Source organism: Ochotona princeps, chromosome 1, assembly GCF_030435755.1.
Source record: "Ochotona princeps isolate mOchPri1 chromosome 1, mOchPri1.hap1, whole genome shotgun sequence".
NCBI lineage: Eukaryota > Metazoa > Chordata > Mammalia > Lagomorpha > Ochotonidae > Ochotona > Ochotona princeps.
The window spans coordinates 105,561,080-105,578,528 of NC_080832.1; the positions used below are offsets into that span (position 1 = coordinate 105,561,080).

The 17,449-nt window shown below is 47.0% G+C and overlaps 1 protein-coding gene across 3 annotated transcripts in view; it reads right to left on the reverse strand.

The window, feature by feature from the left end:
* BICRAL (BICRA like chromatin remodeling complex associated protein) overlaps positions 1-17,449 on the reverse strand; it is a 102,140-nt gene that overhangs the window by 72,301 nt on the left and 12,390 nt on the right. For 2 of the 3 annotated variants that reach the window (XM_058662678.1, XM_058662664.1), the window contains exon 1: positions 2,034-2,351. The exons of the other annotated variant lie outside the window; for it this stretch is intronic. The gene's annotated coding sequence lies outside the window, so the exon portion shown is untranslated. Of the gene's footprint in view, positions 1-2,033; positions 2,352-17,449 lie in introns of those variants that run through there. 3 annotated transcript variants of the gene reach the window in all.

The window sequence follows — 17,449 nt, forward strand, 5'->3', positions numbered from 1 at the left end:
GGCATGGCGATCTTAATGGTAGTTAGTGCACCTGGCTTCCATTTGTAAGAGAATCTTGTAACTAGACTATATAGCTCAAAGTAAATTTGTTTAGGTACAATGTTGTCATACTAAGATCACAAAAGATCTTTAAATAATCAACCACATCTTTTTTAGTAATTGCCTTGAATTGAAACATGCCTTAAAAATACATTCAATTATTTAGTATCTCTTGGTCTCATCAAGGTGTGCTCTCATATGATGTTTGACATCAAATCCAGCCGTGGCCCTCCTGGAACAGTAGTGTGCACCAATGAGCATGATTCACTACCTTCCGTAGTGGAAGCCACTGGCTTTCCCATTGGTTTGAGTGATTTTAAAACATGTTTTAAAGTACCTTGGGATTGGCTGCAATTTAATTGGAATACCCATTTTGAAGAATTACATTCCAGAGGAGTCCATGGATTATTCATCGCAATTAAGGCCCAGCAAGCAAGTTTTACAGCTGTTGCTCCACAGTGCCCATGAAACATTAATGGATTTCAGAAAGATAGCCTCCCAAGTCAACCAAAAGCCCCAGCAACTTGGAGTGGCATAAAGGTGACCCAATACAGCTGAACTACAGACACGAGGGGTCTAAGGCATCACAGACCTTCCAGAGAATGCTCCATTATAAGAGCACTGACATTGACTAAACAACAAAAAGTGCCACAAAGCATTATGCTAGACACTTACATACATTATCACAGGAAACTGGCTTAAAACCTGCAGACTGAAGTTTCAAGTGTCCCGATTTTGCAAATGAGGCTCCCAGCAGGTACAAGTAATTTGCCTGGGGCTATCAGTGCTAACAGGGCAGATGGCAAACCCAGGTCTGGTGGATTCCAAAACTCACCCTCCTCGGCCAGGCCCGAAAGGAATCTTGGGAACAAGCAGTCCTTGCTGTCTGAACGCAATGATAAAGAGTTCAGGGGCGTGACAGAGACAGAGAAGACAGCCCTCTAATTAGTGAAGACCTACTTTGAGAATGCCAGTTGTCAAATCTAATTTTAAATCTGGGGGAGGAGTTTGCAAAAATACTAAGACAGCAGTGGGGGCAGCATCTGAGATTCTCCAGGCACCACCAGCATGGTGGGCAGTTACAATGTGGCAAAATATACAATTACACTGTGCAGTTCTGGTATCTAAATACAAGATCAGGAAAGTTTCGAAGAGGAAGGTGTTTTTTTTATTGTATTTTTAAAAGATTTATATATTTTTATTGGAAAGGCAGACACACAGAGAGGAGGAAAGACAGAGAGGAAGATCTTCTGTCTGATGATTCACTCCCCAAGTGGCCTCAATGGCCAGAGCTGAGCCAATCCAAAGCCAGGAGCCAAGAGCCTCTTCCAGGTCTCCCATGCAGGTGCAGGGTCCCAAGGCTTTGAGCTGTCCTCCACTGCTTTCCCAGGCCACAAGCAGAGAGCTCGATGAGAAGCGGGGCTGTCGGGATTAGAACTGGTGTCCATATGGGATTCTGGTGAGTGCCAAGGTGAGAACTTTTGCCACTAGGCTACCATGCTGCAGCCAAGGAATGTGTTTAAAATGGCCTTTGCTGTATGCAGGTGATTGTAATTATACTAATATATAATTACAACCAACTAAATGGTCCCCAACTGTGTATGTGACTTAGAAAGAGGGGCAACTGGACACAGGCGGGAAAAGCATATCATTACAACTGAAATGTTCTAAAATGGGCTCAGGCCACCAAATAGACTCAAAACAGCCTCATAACAATTAAAAGTGAAAGAAACATTTCTTTTTCACTCTTTCTAAATGCTCCTCTTGATTGGCTGGTGATTCTCAGAAGTGGAGAAGGCAAATTGAGGGGTGGGGGTGGCGTGCTAAGTAGGGATATGCACAGCCAGACTTGTGCAGAGGGCAGAAACATCCAACAGGGCAGATCCATGAGTAGGTGCTCTGCAGAGTGGGGTGGGATTAAAAAATAAAAGCTAATTTCCCCATGTGCACACATAAAGTGCATATCCATATTTGCACCTTTAAGCGGTACTTACATTCTGGGATTCAAGTGTACTATTAGCTGGGTACTCAGCCTGCCTGGGTTCAAAGTCCACCTGTGTCACCAGGTGTGTGGCCTTGGGCAAGTCATTCACCCCTCAGAGAGTCAACTTCCTCATTGGTGAAATGAGGATAATTATAGTCCCCACCTCTGAGAGCTATTTTAAGAATTCAGGAGCTAGTGCCTGTAAAAAGTTTAGCTTGGTGACTGACACAGTGACAGGTCATTATATTCAGCTGACATTAAAGTGCCTTATTTTAATTAGGTGTCAGGTTGAGCCATATGTGAAGCCCCAATGACAATCACCCAATGAGTCTCTTGGCACCCTCTAGGGTGCCAAGCCATCACCTTCATCTTGTTGCCCGGGAGACTTGGCCTCTTGTCAGCTCACAATGAATACTTGTGGGATAGGGCGCAAACAACCCGGTCCACAAGACCAAAACGACAATGAGAAATGAACCTATCTCTGTCTGGAGACCTATCGATTAAAGTCTCCCCAGCACACACAGAACTGTTGCGTAATGATGGATCCCATGCATCACAGGCAGTAGAGCCTAAGGCTTTAGGGTCCTTCCTCTCCAGTCAGTTTTATCATTGCTACTTTGTAGACAAGTAATCTTGGCCTACTTATCCTTAATTTCTCTCACCTCAGTTTCTTCAGTGATCCAAGAGATAAAATACCTACAAAGGAATCTCAGAAGCTCATGGATGGGTTGGTATTTGACCTGACAGTTACGACATCAATGTCCCGTGATCAAAGGCCTGATTTTAATACCCGTCTATGGCTCCTGACTCCAGATTCCTGTTAACACAGTCGCTGGGAGGCACTAGTGAGGGCTCAAGCAATTAACTTGCTACCCTCACAGGAGACTTGGATTGGGTTTTCAGCTCCTTGCTTTGGTTCTCTACACCAAGCCTGGATCTTTAGGGAATGAACCAGCACTCCCTCGGTCTCTCAAAACAACAAACAAACAAACAAAAACCTATGGCAAATAGAATTTTTAAAAGTGTTAGTTAAAAAAAACTGACCTATACACACAAGAGGGAGTCTTCAAAAATTTTGTGGCAAATGCATACTATGAAAAAAGCTATGCAGATTTCTTTTGTATCATAATAAACATCTTCTTTTAAAAAGTGCTTTTCTTGGGCCTGGCATGGTAGCCTAGTGGCCAAAGGCCTCGCTTTGCACTCACTGGGATCCCATATGGGCACCAGTTCTGATTCCAGCAGCCCCGCTTCTCATCAGCTCCCTGCTTGTGGCCTGGGAAAGCAGCTGAGGACGGCCCAAAGCTTTGGGACTGTGCACCTGCATGGGAGACCCAGAAGAGGCTCTGGGCTCCTGGCTTTGGATCGGCTCAGCTCTCATCATTACAGCCACTTGGGAAGTGAATCATTGGATGGAAGATTTTCCTCTCTGTCTCACCTCTTCTCTGTATATCTTTATAGTCCTTTGATTCACTCCCCAAAGCAGCCGCAACAGCTGGAGTTGAGCCAATCCAAAGCCAGGAGCCAGGAGCCTCTTTCAGGTCTCCCACATGAGTGCAGGCTCCCAAGGCTTTGGACTGTCTTCGACTGCTTTCCCAGGCTAGAAGCAGAGAGATGGATGGGAAGTGGGTCCAGGCCATATGGGATCCTGGCGCATGCAAGGCGAGGACTTTAGCCACTAGGCTATCGTGTCAGGCCCCTAAAAGTGCTTTTGATTATTTGAGAAGCAGGAAGACAGACAGCTCCTATCTACTGATTCACTCCACAAATGCCTGCCATCAGCTGATGTGGGGCAGAGGCCACAGCCAAGAAGGTACTCCAGGTCTCCTCTGTGAGTGGCAGGAACCAATTACTTGAACCATCATTGCCACCTCCCACAGTCTGCATTAGATGAGGAAGCTAAAGTCCTGAGTTAAAACCAGTAAACACTCTAATGTGGGAGCAGGCCTTACAGCTAGAGTAAACACCTGCTCCCAAACTTATCTGTTCACTTCATTTTCCAGTAACTTAATGAAGTGCACTCAGAGATCTCAGGGGTAGGTAGACTACTCAAAGGATGTAAAGTATAGGAAACTGTTGCTTTAGTGACTGATACATAGTAGAAATGTTCGATAATGTTGCCCCTGTTGTGGTTCTTCACATCTTGCAAGAAAGGTGGGCTCCATCTTAGGGCAATGCTAAACAAGCAATTTATTGGAATGTCTACAGATGTCTTCAATACCTTGCCTATATTATTTGATTCGTGACACAGATAAAAATCACTTTAAATCATCATCTTTGTTGGGACTAAGGCTATTCTAGTCATGACATATTTCAAGCTGGTTATTTTCCTTGACAGACTTTTTTTTAAACAACAACAAAAAAATCTCAACTCCCACAAGCTTTGAGTTCAAGGATATTTAGTTAATACAACACAGTAGAGCTGTTTTTAAAAAAAAAAAAATTCAGCACTCCCACTTGGTCTTCCTGTCTTACAACATTGAGCCTGCTTCCCCAGAGTGGTGAGGGGGAGGACAGGCAGTAGGTGCAGGGGGCACCAGGAAGCCCTGCTGGAAGGCATGGGTAGCATGCAGCACTCCGCAGCTCCCAGGCCCTCTGGGGATCCCCCCGAGCTCCTACACACAGCGTTTCTTCCACTCCACGGTGCCCAGAGCACATGGCTGGCTGCAGAGGATATGGAATGGAAGGTGATATAATCCGGCTTTTGGGTATGACTGGGAAGGTGCCCTTGGAAATTGGTGGTGAGAAATTCAGCCTCTAAGAGAGGATCCTTGAATAAGGAGGCAGATATCCTGGCTGCAAATCAAACTGCCAAGGGTTGCCACATCCCAAGCAGCAGCCTCCCAAAAGGATGCCTGATAAACATACAATCCATACCAGGAGAGGGCTACCTGCTCAGCAGGCACCAAGAAGAGCCCTAAACAAATAAAGTCCAGAGTAGCAGTTGTTGGCATAGTGTAGGGGTTCAGTTCCTGGCTGTGTCTCCTGATGCCTCGTGCTTCTTGCTAACCCACAGCTTAGGAAGCAGCAGCTGATGCCTCTCCACCAATGAGGGAGACCTGGGTTGAGTTCCAGTCTCTTGGCTTCGGCTTTGGGCCAAACCTCCATTGTTGGGGTTATTTTGGGGGGTAAACCAGTGACTGAGAGTGCTCACAATGGATTTTGCTCCTTTTCTCTCTCTTTTCTTTAAGCAAATGAGTACAAATTCTAAAAAGGGGGTAGGCATTGGCCTAGCAGTTAAGTAAGCTGTGTCCTGTATGAGAGGATCTGGGTTCAAAACCTGCCTGCCTTCAGCTTCCTGCTGATGCAGACCAACATAGGATGGTGATGGAGGCTCAACTAACGGGGCCCTGCCACTTCATGTGGGGGATCAGACTTGAATTCCTGGCGCACATCTCTCCCAGCTCTGGCAGTCAAGTGCATCTGGGCAGTGAGTAAGAGGACAGGAGCTTGCTCTCCCTCTCTCTCATGTGAAATAAAACAATAGTAATATTTTTTAAATGTTCAACATTGTGTAACCACAAGTATTTTGATTAGCAAAAGGCTGCATTCTTACCTGAGCACAGGAAGCTAATCCGGCATTTTTACAGACTACATAAATACTCCCAGATCATACAATTCCTTCTCTGTCTTCAAAATATTCCATTTCCGTGGGACCGTAAGTACTGAGCAACAGTACCCTTGTACCCGCAAATGTTGACACCTCTCTTTCACAGTAAACCTCACCAGGTAACTATCAGACAGATGTCCCTGAGGAGTGGAGTTAGGAAGAATCAGAATATAATCAGAGCCCACATGCAGCCATCAAAATGCTGCAGTCTTGTCACACTGCATCAACACAGATGAGACTGGAGGTACTTAACAATGAAAGAAGCCAACCACAGAGACACCAATATCATATGATTTCATTCACACATGGAGTCTAAATCATAGGTGATCTCCATAGACGTTAAAAACATGATGGTGCTTACCAGAGGCTGGGGAGGAGCCATGGGGAGGGAAGAATGGGGGAAGGTTAAATGCTGTGTCCTGGGTTCTAACTCCACAGGACGAAGAAATTCCGAGGTTCTGTTGTGCAGGAGGATCACAGTAGTTAATGTCCCATATATGTATTTTCATTTTTTAATAATTGAAATGTTTCTGGGGCCTGGTGAGATGGGTTCAGTGACTAAATCCTCACCTTACAAGTGCCAGGATCCCATATGTGGGTCAGCTTATGTCTCAGCTACTCCACTTCCCACCCACCTCCTTGTTTACAGCCTGGGAAATCTGGTCCCAGGCTTGGGATCAACTTAGCTCTGGCCTTTGCGGCCATGTGGGGAGTGAACCAGTGGATGAAAGATCTCTGTCTCGTCTCTCTGTAAATCTGATCTGCTTTTGCAATAGAAATAAATAAATCTTAAAAAAAAAAAGAATTGAAATGTTTCTAAGATTTATTTATTTTTATTGGAAAGGCAGGTTTAAGAGGGAGCGGGAGAAAGAGATTCCATCCACTGTTTCACTTCTCAAATGGCCCTAATGGCCAGAACTGAGCTAATCTAAAGCCAGGAGCTAGGAACTTCCTCCAGGTCTCCCACACAGGTACAGGTCCCAAGGCTTTGGGCCACCTTCTGCTGCTTTCCCAGGCCACAAGCAGGGAGCTGGATGGGAAGTGGAGCAGCTGGGACATGAACCAGCACCCACATGGCTCTCTGGTGCTTAGAGTACAGAATTACCCACTTGAGCCGCAGTCCCCCCTTCCCAGACTTATTTCTTAAATCCTAGAAAACAGGTTCTATGATGCTTTCACTATCAAAAAGTATTAAATGCTTGAAAGGATAAAAATACCCTGGTAGGGCCCGGCAGTGTGGCCTAGCAGCTAAAGTCCTCGCCTTGAACGCCCCGGGATCCCATATGGGCGCCAGTTCTAATCCCGGCAGCTCCACTTCCCATCTAGCTCCCTGCTTTGTAGCCTGGGAGAGCAGTAGAGGGCGGCCTAAAGCTTTGGGACCCTGCACCCGCATGGGAGACCCGGAAGAAGTTCCTGGTTCCCGGCATCGGATCAGCATAGCACCAGCTGTTGCGGCTCACTTGGGGAGTGAAACATCGGACGGAAGATCTTCCTCTCTGTCTCTCTTCCTCTCTGTCTCTCCTCCTCTCTGTATATCTGACTTTGTAATATAAAAAAAAAAAAATAAATCTTAAAAAAAAATATTCACCCTGACTAGATAATTTACAGGATACAATCATGCAATGAAACATCAGAGTATCTATGACTATACACAACTTTCATGTGTCTGTTAAAATTTTTAACCGGGGCCCGATATGATAGCATAGTGGTTAAAATCCTTGCCTTGAATGCTCTGAGATTCCATATGGGCGCCGGTACTAATTCCAGCGACTCCACTTTCCATCCAGCTCCCTGCCTGTGGCCTGGGAAAGCAGTCGAGGATGGCCCAAAGCCTTGGGACCCTGCACCCATGTGGGAGGCCTGGAAGAATTTCCTGGCTTCTGGCTTCCAACTGGCTCAACTCCAGCCATTGCTGCCACTTGGGGAGTGAAGCATTGGATGGGAGATCTTCCTCTCTGTCTCTCCTCCTCTCTGTATATCTGACTTTGTAATAAAAATAAATAAATCTTTAAAAAAAATGTTTAAAAACCAAAACCAAAAACACAATCATGAGGAGGCTGTGTAGGGGTCACAGGTCACAGCGGGGGACAGCTCATTCCAGACCAGGGGACAATCTCAGGAGCTCCTCCTGTGACTGACCAGGGATAAGGCAAAACTCCTTACCTTGCCCTCTGAGTTTTTGCTTTCTCTCTCTTTTCCTCTGCTGTCCGTGTTTTTTGTTGTTGTTGTTGTTAAAGATTTATTTATTTTTGTTACAATGTCAGATATCCAGAGAGGAGGAGAAACAGAGGTAGAGAGCAAGATCTTCTGTCTGATGATTCACTCCCCAAGTGAGTGCAACGGCCAGTGCTGCGCCAATCCGGAGTCAGGAGCTAGGAACTTCCTCCAGGTCTCCCACACAGGTGCAGGGTCCCAAAGCATTGCGCCATCCTCGACCACTTTCCCAGGCCACAAGCAGGGAGCTGGATGGAAAGTGGAGCTACAGGGAATAGAACTGGCGCCTATATAGGATCCCAGCGCATTCAAGGCGAGGACTTTAGCCACTAGGCCATGCTGCCGGGCCCTCCCATCCGTGTTTGTAGCACTTTTTGTTCTCCTGGGACTAACTCCAAGATTTTTTGGCATTGTCTGGGATTCCTGCACATTCTCTCTTCTCCATCAAACCATGGAACCCATCTCCCAAATCTTTGAAGCCAGTCCCTCTAATCCATCATTTGCCAGCCACCTAAATTCAGGTTCTCACCTCTTGCTTGGCCTCCCAGCAATCTCCTGTCTAAATGAGCACAAAAAACACATTCCATTAGCACTGCACCTCACCACCTGGGGAAGCGAATCAGAAATACACATTCCTGAGGTCTGTGTGCAGGACAGCGGGTTTACTTGTCAGTGGAGTGCCTGCCCAGTGTTGGCTGTTCCACTCCACCTTCCTGCTAATGCGTCTGGGAAAGCAGCAGATAGATGACAGCCCAAGTGCTCAGGCCCCTGACAACCAAAGTGCAAAACCTGGATGGAGCTTTAGGCTCCTGGTTCAACCTGACCCAGCCCCAGCCATTGTAGCCATTTGGGAAGTCAACTAGCAAACACAGCATCTCATCCTCTGTCTCTCCCTTTCTCTGTCACTCTTGCAAATCGATAAAAATAATCTTAAGGAAAAAAATAGGGGGCCTGGTGTCATGGCTGCATGGCTAAATCCTCATTTTGCAAGCGCTGGCATCCCATATGGGTGCCGGTTCATGTCCAAGATGCTCCACTTCCCATCTAGCTCCCAGCTTGAGGCCTGAGAAAGCAACAGAGGATGGCCCAAAGTCTTCGGACCCTGCACCCGTGTGGGAGATCCAGAAGAAGCTCCAGGCTCCTGGCTCCTGGCTTCGGATTGGCTTGACTTTGGCTATTGTGGCTGCTTGGGGAGTGAGTCATCAATGGATGGAAGATCTCTGACTCTCTTCTTCTCTGTAAATCTAACTTTCGAATAAAAAAAAAAGATTTCTGGGGGTGTAAGGCATATCCCTAAGGGCTATACGTCAGATGCCAGTTTAGATGTGTGTTTTTACTTCAGAGTGCCTGCATTGGATATCAAGGTTCCTACTGATGCAGACCTTAGCAGGCAGCAAGTGATGGCTCAAATAGTTGCATCCCTGACATCCTGGAGACAGCTCCAGAATGTGCTCCTGGCTCCTGGCTAGATAGTTGCAGATGTCTGAGGAGGAAGCCTGTGGAGCATGCTCCCTACCCTTTCTCTTCCTCTTCCCCCTTCCCCCTTCTCCCCTTCTCCTGTTACCTCCCTCCCCAAGTCTTCTCAGCCAATGGGCCAAAGGCTAGGTCAGGTTCAGGCTATCTTTTTAAAGATGCTGTTAGTAACCCTGTAAAAGGTTTCCCTGATCCACTAATGGAGGTAACTCTCTTTTGAAAAGCAATGCTTGAAATGAATGACTCTTTGCATTTGACATGCGTATTTCTAGCCCACTCATTCCACTCAGTTCACAGTCTAGCTTCATCTCCATTCCCCTCCCCCAAATATGCACACACCACAATCAAGTCAGCCTATCTTTCAGCAGTTACACAGCTGTGGACCAAGGCAGAAATGAGAATATTGGAGAAGAAACACTTTAATTGCTTCTGCTCCTTTTTTTTTTTTTTTCCCCTTCTCTGGTTACATCTCACACAGCACAATCTATGGGCTGTTCCCAAGAGGCTGGGCCTGGGGGGAATTCTATTTGCTTCAACCCTTAAGTTAACAGCAATTTAAAAAACAGCCATTGCATCTCATTACAATTTAACCAAAGTGTAAATTCTCCCCTCTCAAAAACATAAACCGCATACATGCAAAACCAACCAGAAGATAATCTTGTTAAGGTTGCTAGCTTGCCAAGATTGTGCACGTGTGGGTAAACAAATCTCTTCGTTAGATACTCAGAAGCAAATATTCAAAAACCTCAAAACCCTGCTTCCGTACCACTTCACACAGGAAAGCCCCTCTGGGCGGGTGTGCAGATGGGGGACCCTCCCTCTCTGTTCTGCCTAAGGCTCCGTTTCTCCCTACGCAGTCTCCAGCAACACAGACGAGTAAAGTAGGGGGAAGAAAAAAGCAGAGAAACCAGAACCGCAGCAGGGAACGCGGCAGCAAGTTCCGGTGTGGAGGTACCTGTGATGGATGGATGCTCCGGCAGACGACGGCCCGCAGGGGGAGGGATCCTCTCTCCCTGTGCACGTGGTTCCACCGACAGGAAACCTGCCCGCAACACCCAGCCCTGCACACTGCTCATTTGCTGCACTGTCATTTGTGTGTTGCTAATTTGTTCAGTAGCCTTAAAAACTTCCGTTCTTATCGAGATGAAATGAAAATACAATGTAGCTTTTTGGGGAGTAGTCTTAGGATAGGCTCCGAGGGGGCACCGTGCTGACCCCAGGTGTCATTGAGATGCTCTTACAGGAGAGAACAGGGGGTAGAAAGAAGGCGATACTTTATAACTGAATTGTAATGGCTGATTAAGAGTTCTCCAGTGTGGGGGAAGAGAGAAGACAGCTTCAGGTGGAGCACCCCAAGAGTGTAGAGGTTGGGAAATTCTTAAATATACCAGAAGGGGAAGCCCTGCCAGATGGATCACAGGGTAATAGCTGGTGACGTTCTTGAGACAGAGACCAGCTTTTACACACACACAGATGGCCTAGATTACAGAATATCAGAACACATGGCAGGTAGGGAGGATGTCAACTCCTTAGAAATTTGTGTAAGCTATACAGGTGTCTACAGATGTGCCTGGACACTTCAAACATTTGTGGGAAAAAGGAATTAGGAGTTTGTGCTGGGGGCAGGTATTTGGCACACCAGTGAAGGTGCTGCTGGGGACACCTGGACACCATTTCAGAGTGCCAGGGCTTGAGTCATGACTCCTTTGTCTGATTCCAGCTTCCTGCCAAGGTTGCACCATGGCTGGCAGTTAGGTGATGGCTCATGCACCTGAGTCCCTGCTACCTATGCGAGAGACCCTGATTGAGTTCCAGGTTCCTGGCTTAAGCCTGTTCCAGCCCTGGCTATTTTGGACATTTGGGGAACAGACCAGAAGATGCAGAATCTTTCTCTGACTCTCTCAAATAAGCAAAAAATAATTTTTGAAGATTAATTTTATTTTTAATGGAAAAGCAGATTTACAGAGAGGAGATACAGGGAGAAAGATCTTCCATCCACTTGTTCACTTCCTAAGCAGCTGCAACAGGCTGGAACTGGGCAAATCTTAAGCCAGGGGCCAGGAACTTCTTCCGGATCTCCCACACAGGTGCAGGATCGCAGGGCTCTGGGCCATCTTCCATTGCTTTCCCAGGCTACAAACAGGGCTAAATGGGAAGTGGAGCAACCATGACACAAAACGGAGCCCATGTGGGATCCCAGCAAGTGCAAGGTGAGCTCAGATTTAGCCACTGAGCCATTTTGCCGGGTCCAAAAAGCAAAACTGTTTAAAAGAGTATTTTAGAGAAGTTAGAAGTAGGTTTTTCGGTCCAGGAGTGGACATTGGGCGCAGTGGGTTAAGTCACAGCTCTGGATGCCTACTTCGCGTTTCAGAGAGCCTGGTTCTCTCTCTATTCAACTTTCTGTTAATGGAATCCTGAGGAGGCAGGAAATGTTGTCTCATTGCTTGAGTCTCTGCCACTCACATGGGGAAGCAGGATCGAGTTCCTGGCTCCTGGCCTCGGCCTGGTCCAGCCCTACTAGTGCAGGAATTTGGGGAGTAAAACAGTTGATGGAGCATCTCTCTCTCTTTCCTTGCTTTCCAAAAAAGTAAGAAAAAAATATATATATACACACACACGTATTTTTAAAAAACATTCATGTTGGGCCAGGCACGATAGCATAGTAGTTAAAGTCCTCGCCTTGCACGCGTCAGGATCCCATGTGGGCGCCGGTTCTAATCCCTAATCCCGGCAGCTCCACTTCCCATCCAGCTCCCTGCTTGTGGCCTGGGAAAGCAGTCGAGGACCGCCCAATACATTGGGACCCTGCACCCGCGTGGGAGACCCGGAAGAGGTTCCAGGTTCCCAGCTTCAGATCAGCGCAGCACCGGCCCGTTGCGGCTCACTTGGGCAGTGAATCATTGGATGGAAAATCTTCCCCTCTGTCTCTCCTCCTCTCTGTATATCCGCCTTTCCAATAAAAATAAATCTTAAAAAAAGAAAATAACTTATAAAAAATTCATGTTCTTGCAAAAAAATTTTTTTTCACATGCAAGCATAGTTTTTCCTAATCTACATTTTCTGCGAACTTTTTGAGGACCTTTGTGCCTCCTGGTCTGTGATGGAAAAATGTATGTCTTACTGTGGCTGAAGCACTTTCAAAGAGGATCCAGTGAGAGAATGCTGTGAACAGATTTGCCTTTGTGAAGAGTGAGGTGGTGGCTGTGTGAAAATGAGCGGACAGCTGGGAGGACCCAGAAGACACCTTGCTACTGTGCTGATCGGGGTTTCCCTACACTGCATCACAGAGCTGTCCCTTCCTTTCCGGTGTGCACAGCAGGCACTAAGTAAACACTTGGGACTGCTTATGCTCACTCACCATCCCAAATCAGGCTGGGCTGGCCCAGCTGGTGTTCCTGGGATCACTCTAGGGAAAGCTGGCTGCCACTTCTGGAGATTCCTGAGTCATGGGAGAGTCTTGTGAGGTGGAGGACTGCAGCCAGCAGCCAGGGAGGGGACCAGGCCTCCTGCTGCCAGCTGGGCATTCCTATGAATAATCTAGGACACAGATCATCTCTGCCACAGGACCACTGAAACTAGGTTCTTCCAAGAGCTCCCAGCAGAAGTCCCAGCTAAGCTGTGCTTAGATTCCTGACTCCTTTGTCTGCAATGACAGAAATGCTTGTTTTAAGCTGCCACATTTTAGGTGGTACTTTCTTAGAGAGCAATAGACAACTCATACGCTGAATTAACACAAAATCTAGAGGAGATTAAATTGTGCTACAGTTACCCATAGCTTATTACCATTTTATTTTTTTCCCCAAAAGAATTGGTCACTTCACATCTTTAGCCAGCACCCTAGAACTACTGGACCCAGTCTTCTGGGCATTAGTATCTGGGACATGCGTACCTGTGAGAAGTGGACGCAAGCTGGAAAGAATAGGTAGGGGTCAAGATCACTGTCTTACAGCACGTGTACTGGGGCCTATGCAAGTGCACGGGAACAGAGGGTCAGTGTGTTGGGAAGAAGGCAGATTCTCTCGTCATGGGGTCTGGGTGAGGTGAACGGCAGAATGAACATAAGCTCCCACTGAAGCCTTGCCACTCTTCTAGCTCTGGGGTTGGAAGTTTTCCTTTCATTGTAATTCCTCCTCGCGTCACCTGCTCATCTTTGACTAAGTCCGCCAAGTTGCAACCAAACAGTCCTTAAACACACTGGCTAGTTCCTCCCTGCACCGACCAGCACACAAGCATTTCAGAGGAGATAACAACTCCCCAAGCCTCACTGGCTCTTTGCCATGCGGCAACTGCTAGGGGAGGAGCGAAAGCTCCTTTCAGGCCATCCAGCTCCTTTCCTCTGAGCCCATTTTCACTGAGTAATCCTTTGATTATTAATGCACTTCATTCCAAAAGCTGTGCTCTGGCCAGCTGACCTAATCACTCCTGTGGTTGGGTAAGTTCATGCCCATTATAAATTCACAGACGGACTTTTGAGTACAAATCATTCTTGAGTAACCTCCACTTCATTGCTACTGCCCTCGGCCAAGTCGCGATCATTTATCCAATGAACCATGGCAATGGTCTCCCAGTGGCATATCCCAAGCCATCCTCTTCACCCGCTCATCCTAAAAATCCAATGCTGCTGACCCCCACCCTGCTCAGAACCCTTTACTAGTTTTCCTGTGCTTTGGAATAACCTCAGATTCCAGCTGCAGGTTCAAGAACACCTTGACCTTGCTGCTGCGAACCGCTTTCAATTCATGCCAAAGGCTATGGCTCCACATTTATTAGCTACAGCCAGGGGCCTGTGCAGTTCTATCGTGTCATTCCTCTTGCTTGGCAATCCTTTCCTCTGGGTACCTCCCAAATCCACCCCCTCCTCCCTCACCTTCTCTTACACAGAACTTCCTTCCTCCTTGAGACTGTGTGCCACATTCTGGATACTGCTGGGTTGTCTTCATGCCTGTCCCCAGATTGTGAGTCTCAGAGACATGGACTAAAGCTTTGCTCATTTTTATACCGCTCCTCACCCCAGGGCCTCCTATAGTACCTTGCATTGATATGCCAAAGTACCTTTCATTGAATCTTTGCTTTATCTAAGTGCCTGGATGCTGGTACAAGTAGCGGACACTCAACTGCCAGTGAATTTATTACAGCACTTAGGGAGCCACAGTCAAGTGTTCCCCTGAGCCAGTGATGTTGAAGGGAAATTTACCTTAGCCTGTGTGTGTGTGTGTGAGAGAGAGAGAGAGTGAGAGAGAGAGAGAGAGAGAGAATAAAGGGATGAGACAGAATTCAATCCATGGCAGCAACTATGATGCAGCAATATATGAATCTCAGCCTTTAGTTTTATAAACAAAAACATCAGGCATACTTTCTTAGATTCTTCTAAATGAACTGCCTCTTATATTCCTCTCGGCTGCGGCAATTAGGATTTGCTAGAGAATACCAGGTTTAGGCAAGTTCCAGTCATCCAACTCATGTTTTGGAAGAAAGGCATGTGGCTCGGGCCTGGTGCGGTAGCCTAGTCCTCATCTTGCATGCACAGGGATCCCATATAGGCACCAGTTCATGTTCCGGCAGCCCTGCTTTCCATCCAGCTCCCTGCTTGTGGCCTGAGAAAGCAGCTGAGGATGGCCCAAAGCCTTGGGACCCTGCACACTCCTGGAAGACCCAGAGGAGGCTTCTGCCTCCTGGCTTCAGATTGGCTCAACTCCGGCTGTTGCAGCCACTTGGGGAGTGAATCAATGGACAGAAAGTCTTCCTCTCTGTCTCTCCTTCCCTCTGTATATCTGACTCTCCAATTAAAAAAATAATAATAAGTGAGTTCAGCGTGGTAGCCTAGTGGCTAAATCCTCACCTTGCATATGCTGGGATTTCATATTGGCACCGGTTCATATCCCAGCTACTCCACTTCCCATCCAGCTCCCTGCTTGTGGTCTGGGAAAGTAGTAGAGGACAGCCCAAAGCCTTGGGACCCTGCACCTGCATGGGAGACCCAGAAGAGGCTCCAGGTTCCTGGTTTTGGATTGGCTCAACTTTGGCTATTGTGACCACTCAGGGAGTAAACCAGCAGAGGGAAGATCTTTCTGTCTCTCCTCTCTGTAAATCTGACTTTCAATAAAAATAAATAAAATTGGGTCCGGCGGCGTGGCCTAGCGGCTTAAGTCCTCACCTTGAACGCCCCGGGATCCCATATGGGCGCCAGTTCTAATCCCGGCAGCCCCGCTTCCCATCCAGCTCCCTGCTTGTGGCCTGGGAAGGCAGTTGAGGACGGCCCAATGCATTGGGACCCTGCACCCGCGTGGGAGACCAGGAAGAAGTTCCAGGTTCCCGGCATCGGATCGGCGTGCACCGGCCCCTTGCGGCTCACTTGGGGAGTGAATCATTGGACGGAAGATCTTCCTCTCTGTCTCTCCTCCTCTGTGTATATCTGGCTGTAATAAAATGAATAAATCTTAAAAAAAAATAAATAAATAAATCAAAATAAATAAAATTTTAAAAGATTGTATTTTTTTTTTTATTGGAAAGGGACCCTACACCAATGTGGGACCTGGAACAGCTCCTGGCTTTGGATTGGCACAGCTCCAACCGTTGCAGCCACTTGGGGAATGAATCATTGGATGGAAGATCTTCCTCTCTGTCTCTCCTCCGCTCTATATATCTGCCTTTCCAATAAAAAAAAAATACAATCTTTTAAAATGTTATTTATTTTGATTTATTTATTTTTTTTTTAAGATTTATTCATTTTATTACAGCCAGATATACACAGAGGAGGAGAGACAGAGAGGAAGATCTTCCGTCCAATGATTCACTCCCCAAGTGAGCCGCAAGGGGCCGGTGCACGCCGATCCGATGCCGGGAACCTGGAACCTGTTCCTGGTCTCCCACGCGGGTGCAGGGTCCCAATGCATTGGGCCGTCCTCAACTGCCTTCCCAGGCCACAAGCAGGGAGCTGGATGGGAAGTGGGGCTGCCGGGATTAGAACCGGCGTCCATATGGGATCCTGGTGCGTTCAAGGCGAGGACTTTAAACACTACACTATTGCACCAAGCCAAATAAATAAATCTTTAAAGAAAAAACCAGTAAGCAAAACCAAAAGGCAAACATATAATGGTTCCTCCTTTTTTCTATATATTAAGTTTCTATCTTCCAGATTTACCCTCCACCTTCCACTTTTTTAAATTAAGAGACAGTAAGTGAGAGAGACTGAGAAATAAACACATAAAACACATCCCCTGGCTCACTCCCAAATGGCCAGAATGGCCAGGACTTAGCCATCGGATCACCACTGCTGTCTCTCAAGCCTTGCATTAGTAAAAAGCTGCAGTGAGCAGCAGGAGGGAGACTCCAAGTGGCACTCCCTAAATATGACACTCAGGTGTTCTGACTGGCAGCTTTAGCAGCAGGCCAAATACCAACCTCTTCTAGGGCCTATTTCATAAGAAGCTAACACTGCCTTCAATCAGAGCTTCAAAAGCAGCAAACAGAGAACATTGCACATACCAGACTTCCACCCCGGCCTCTAGAGCTAGTTGCAAGATAGCATCAAGAAATGCCCACTGGTCTGACACAGCAATACTTGTAGTGGCTCTGCCTTTCTGGGCCATCCCACAGTCCTCAGGTCCTCAGGTCCTCAGGGGCTTATCTCCTTAGCTTTTCTTCATCTCACATGTTTCACTCCTGCTGCACCTTTCCCTTCATGGTCATTCTTCAAACAGGAATAGTTTTATTCTTGTAAATGAGGGAAGCACAGGGGCTGCTGCTGTGGTATACTGCCTTAAACCATCACCTACAATGCCAGTATCCCAAATGAGTGCTGTTTGGAGTCCCAGCTGCTCCACTTCTGATCCAGCTCCCGCTGAGGTGCCTGGGAAAGCAGCCAAAGATGGACTAAGTGTTTAGTCCCTTGTTACCCACTTGGGAGACCTGGATGAAGCTTCTTGCCTCTTGGCTTTAGCCTGGCCCAGACATGGCTGCTGAAGCCATTTGAGAAGGGAACCAACTGATGAATAATTCTTCTCTATCCTTCTCTATATATAACTCTTTTAAATTAAAAAAAAATTTTAAAGGAGTCAAGCTCTGAATATTGACAGTGCTAAGCTGCTCTCAGGCAGGAAGTGGTGAAGCCTCACTAGTTGGGATTCTGC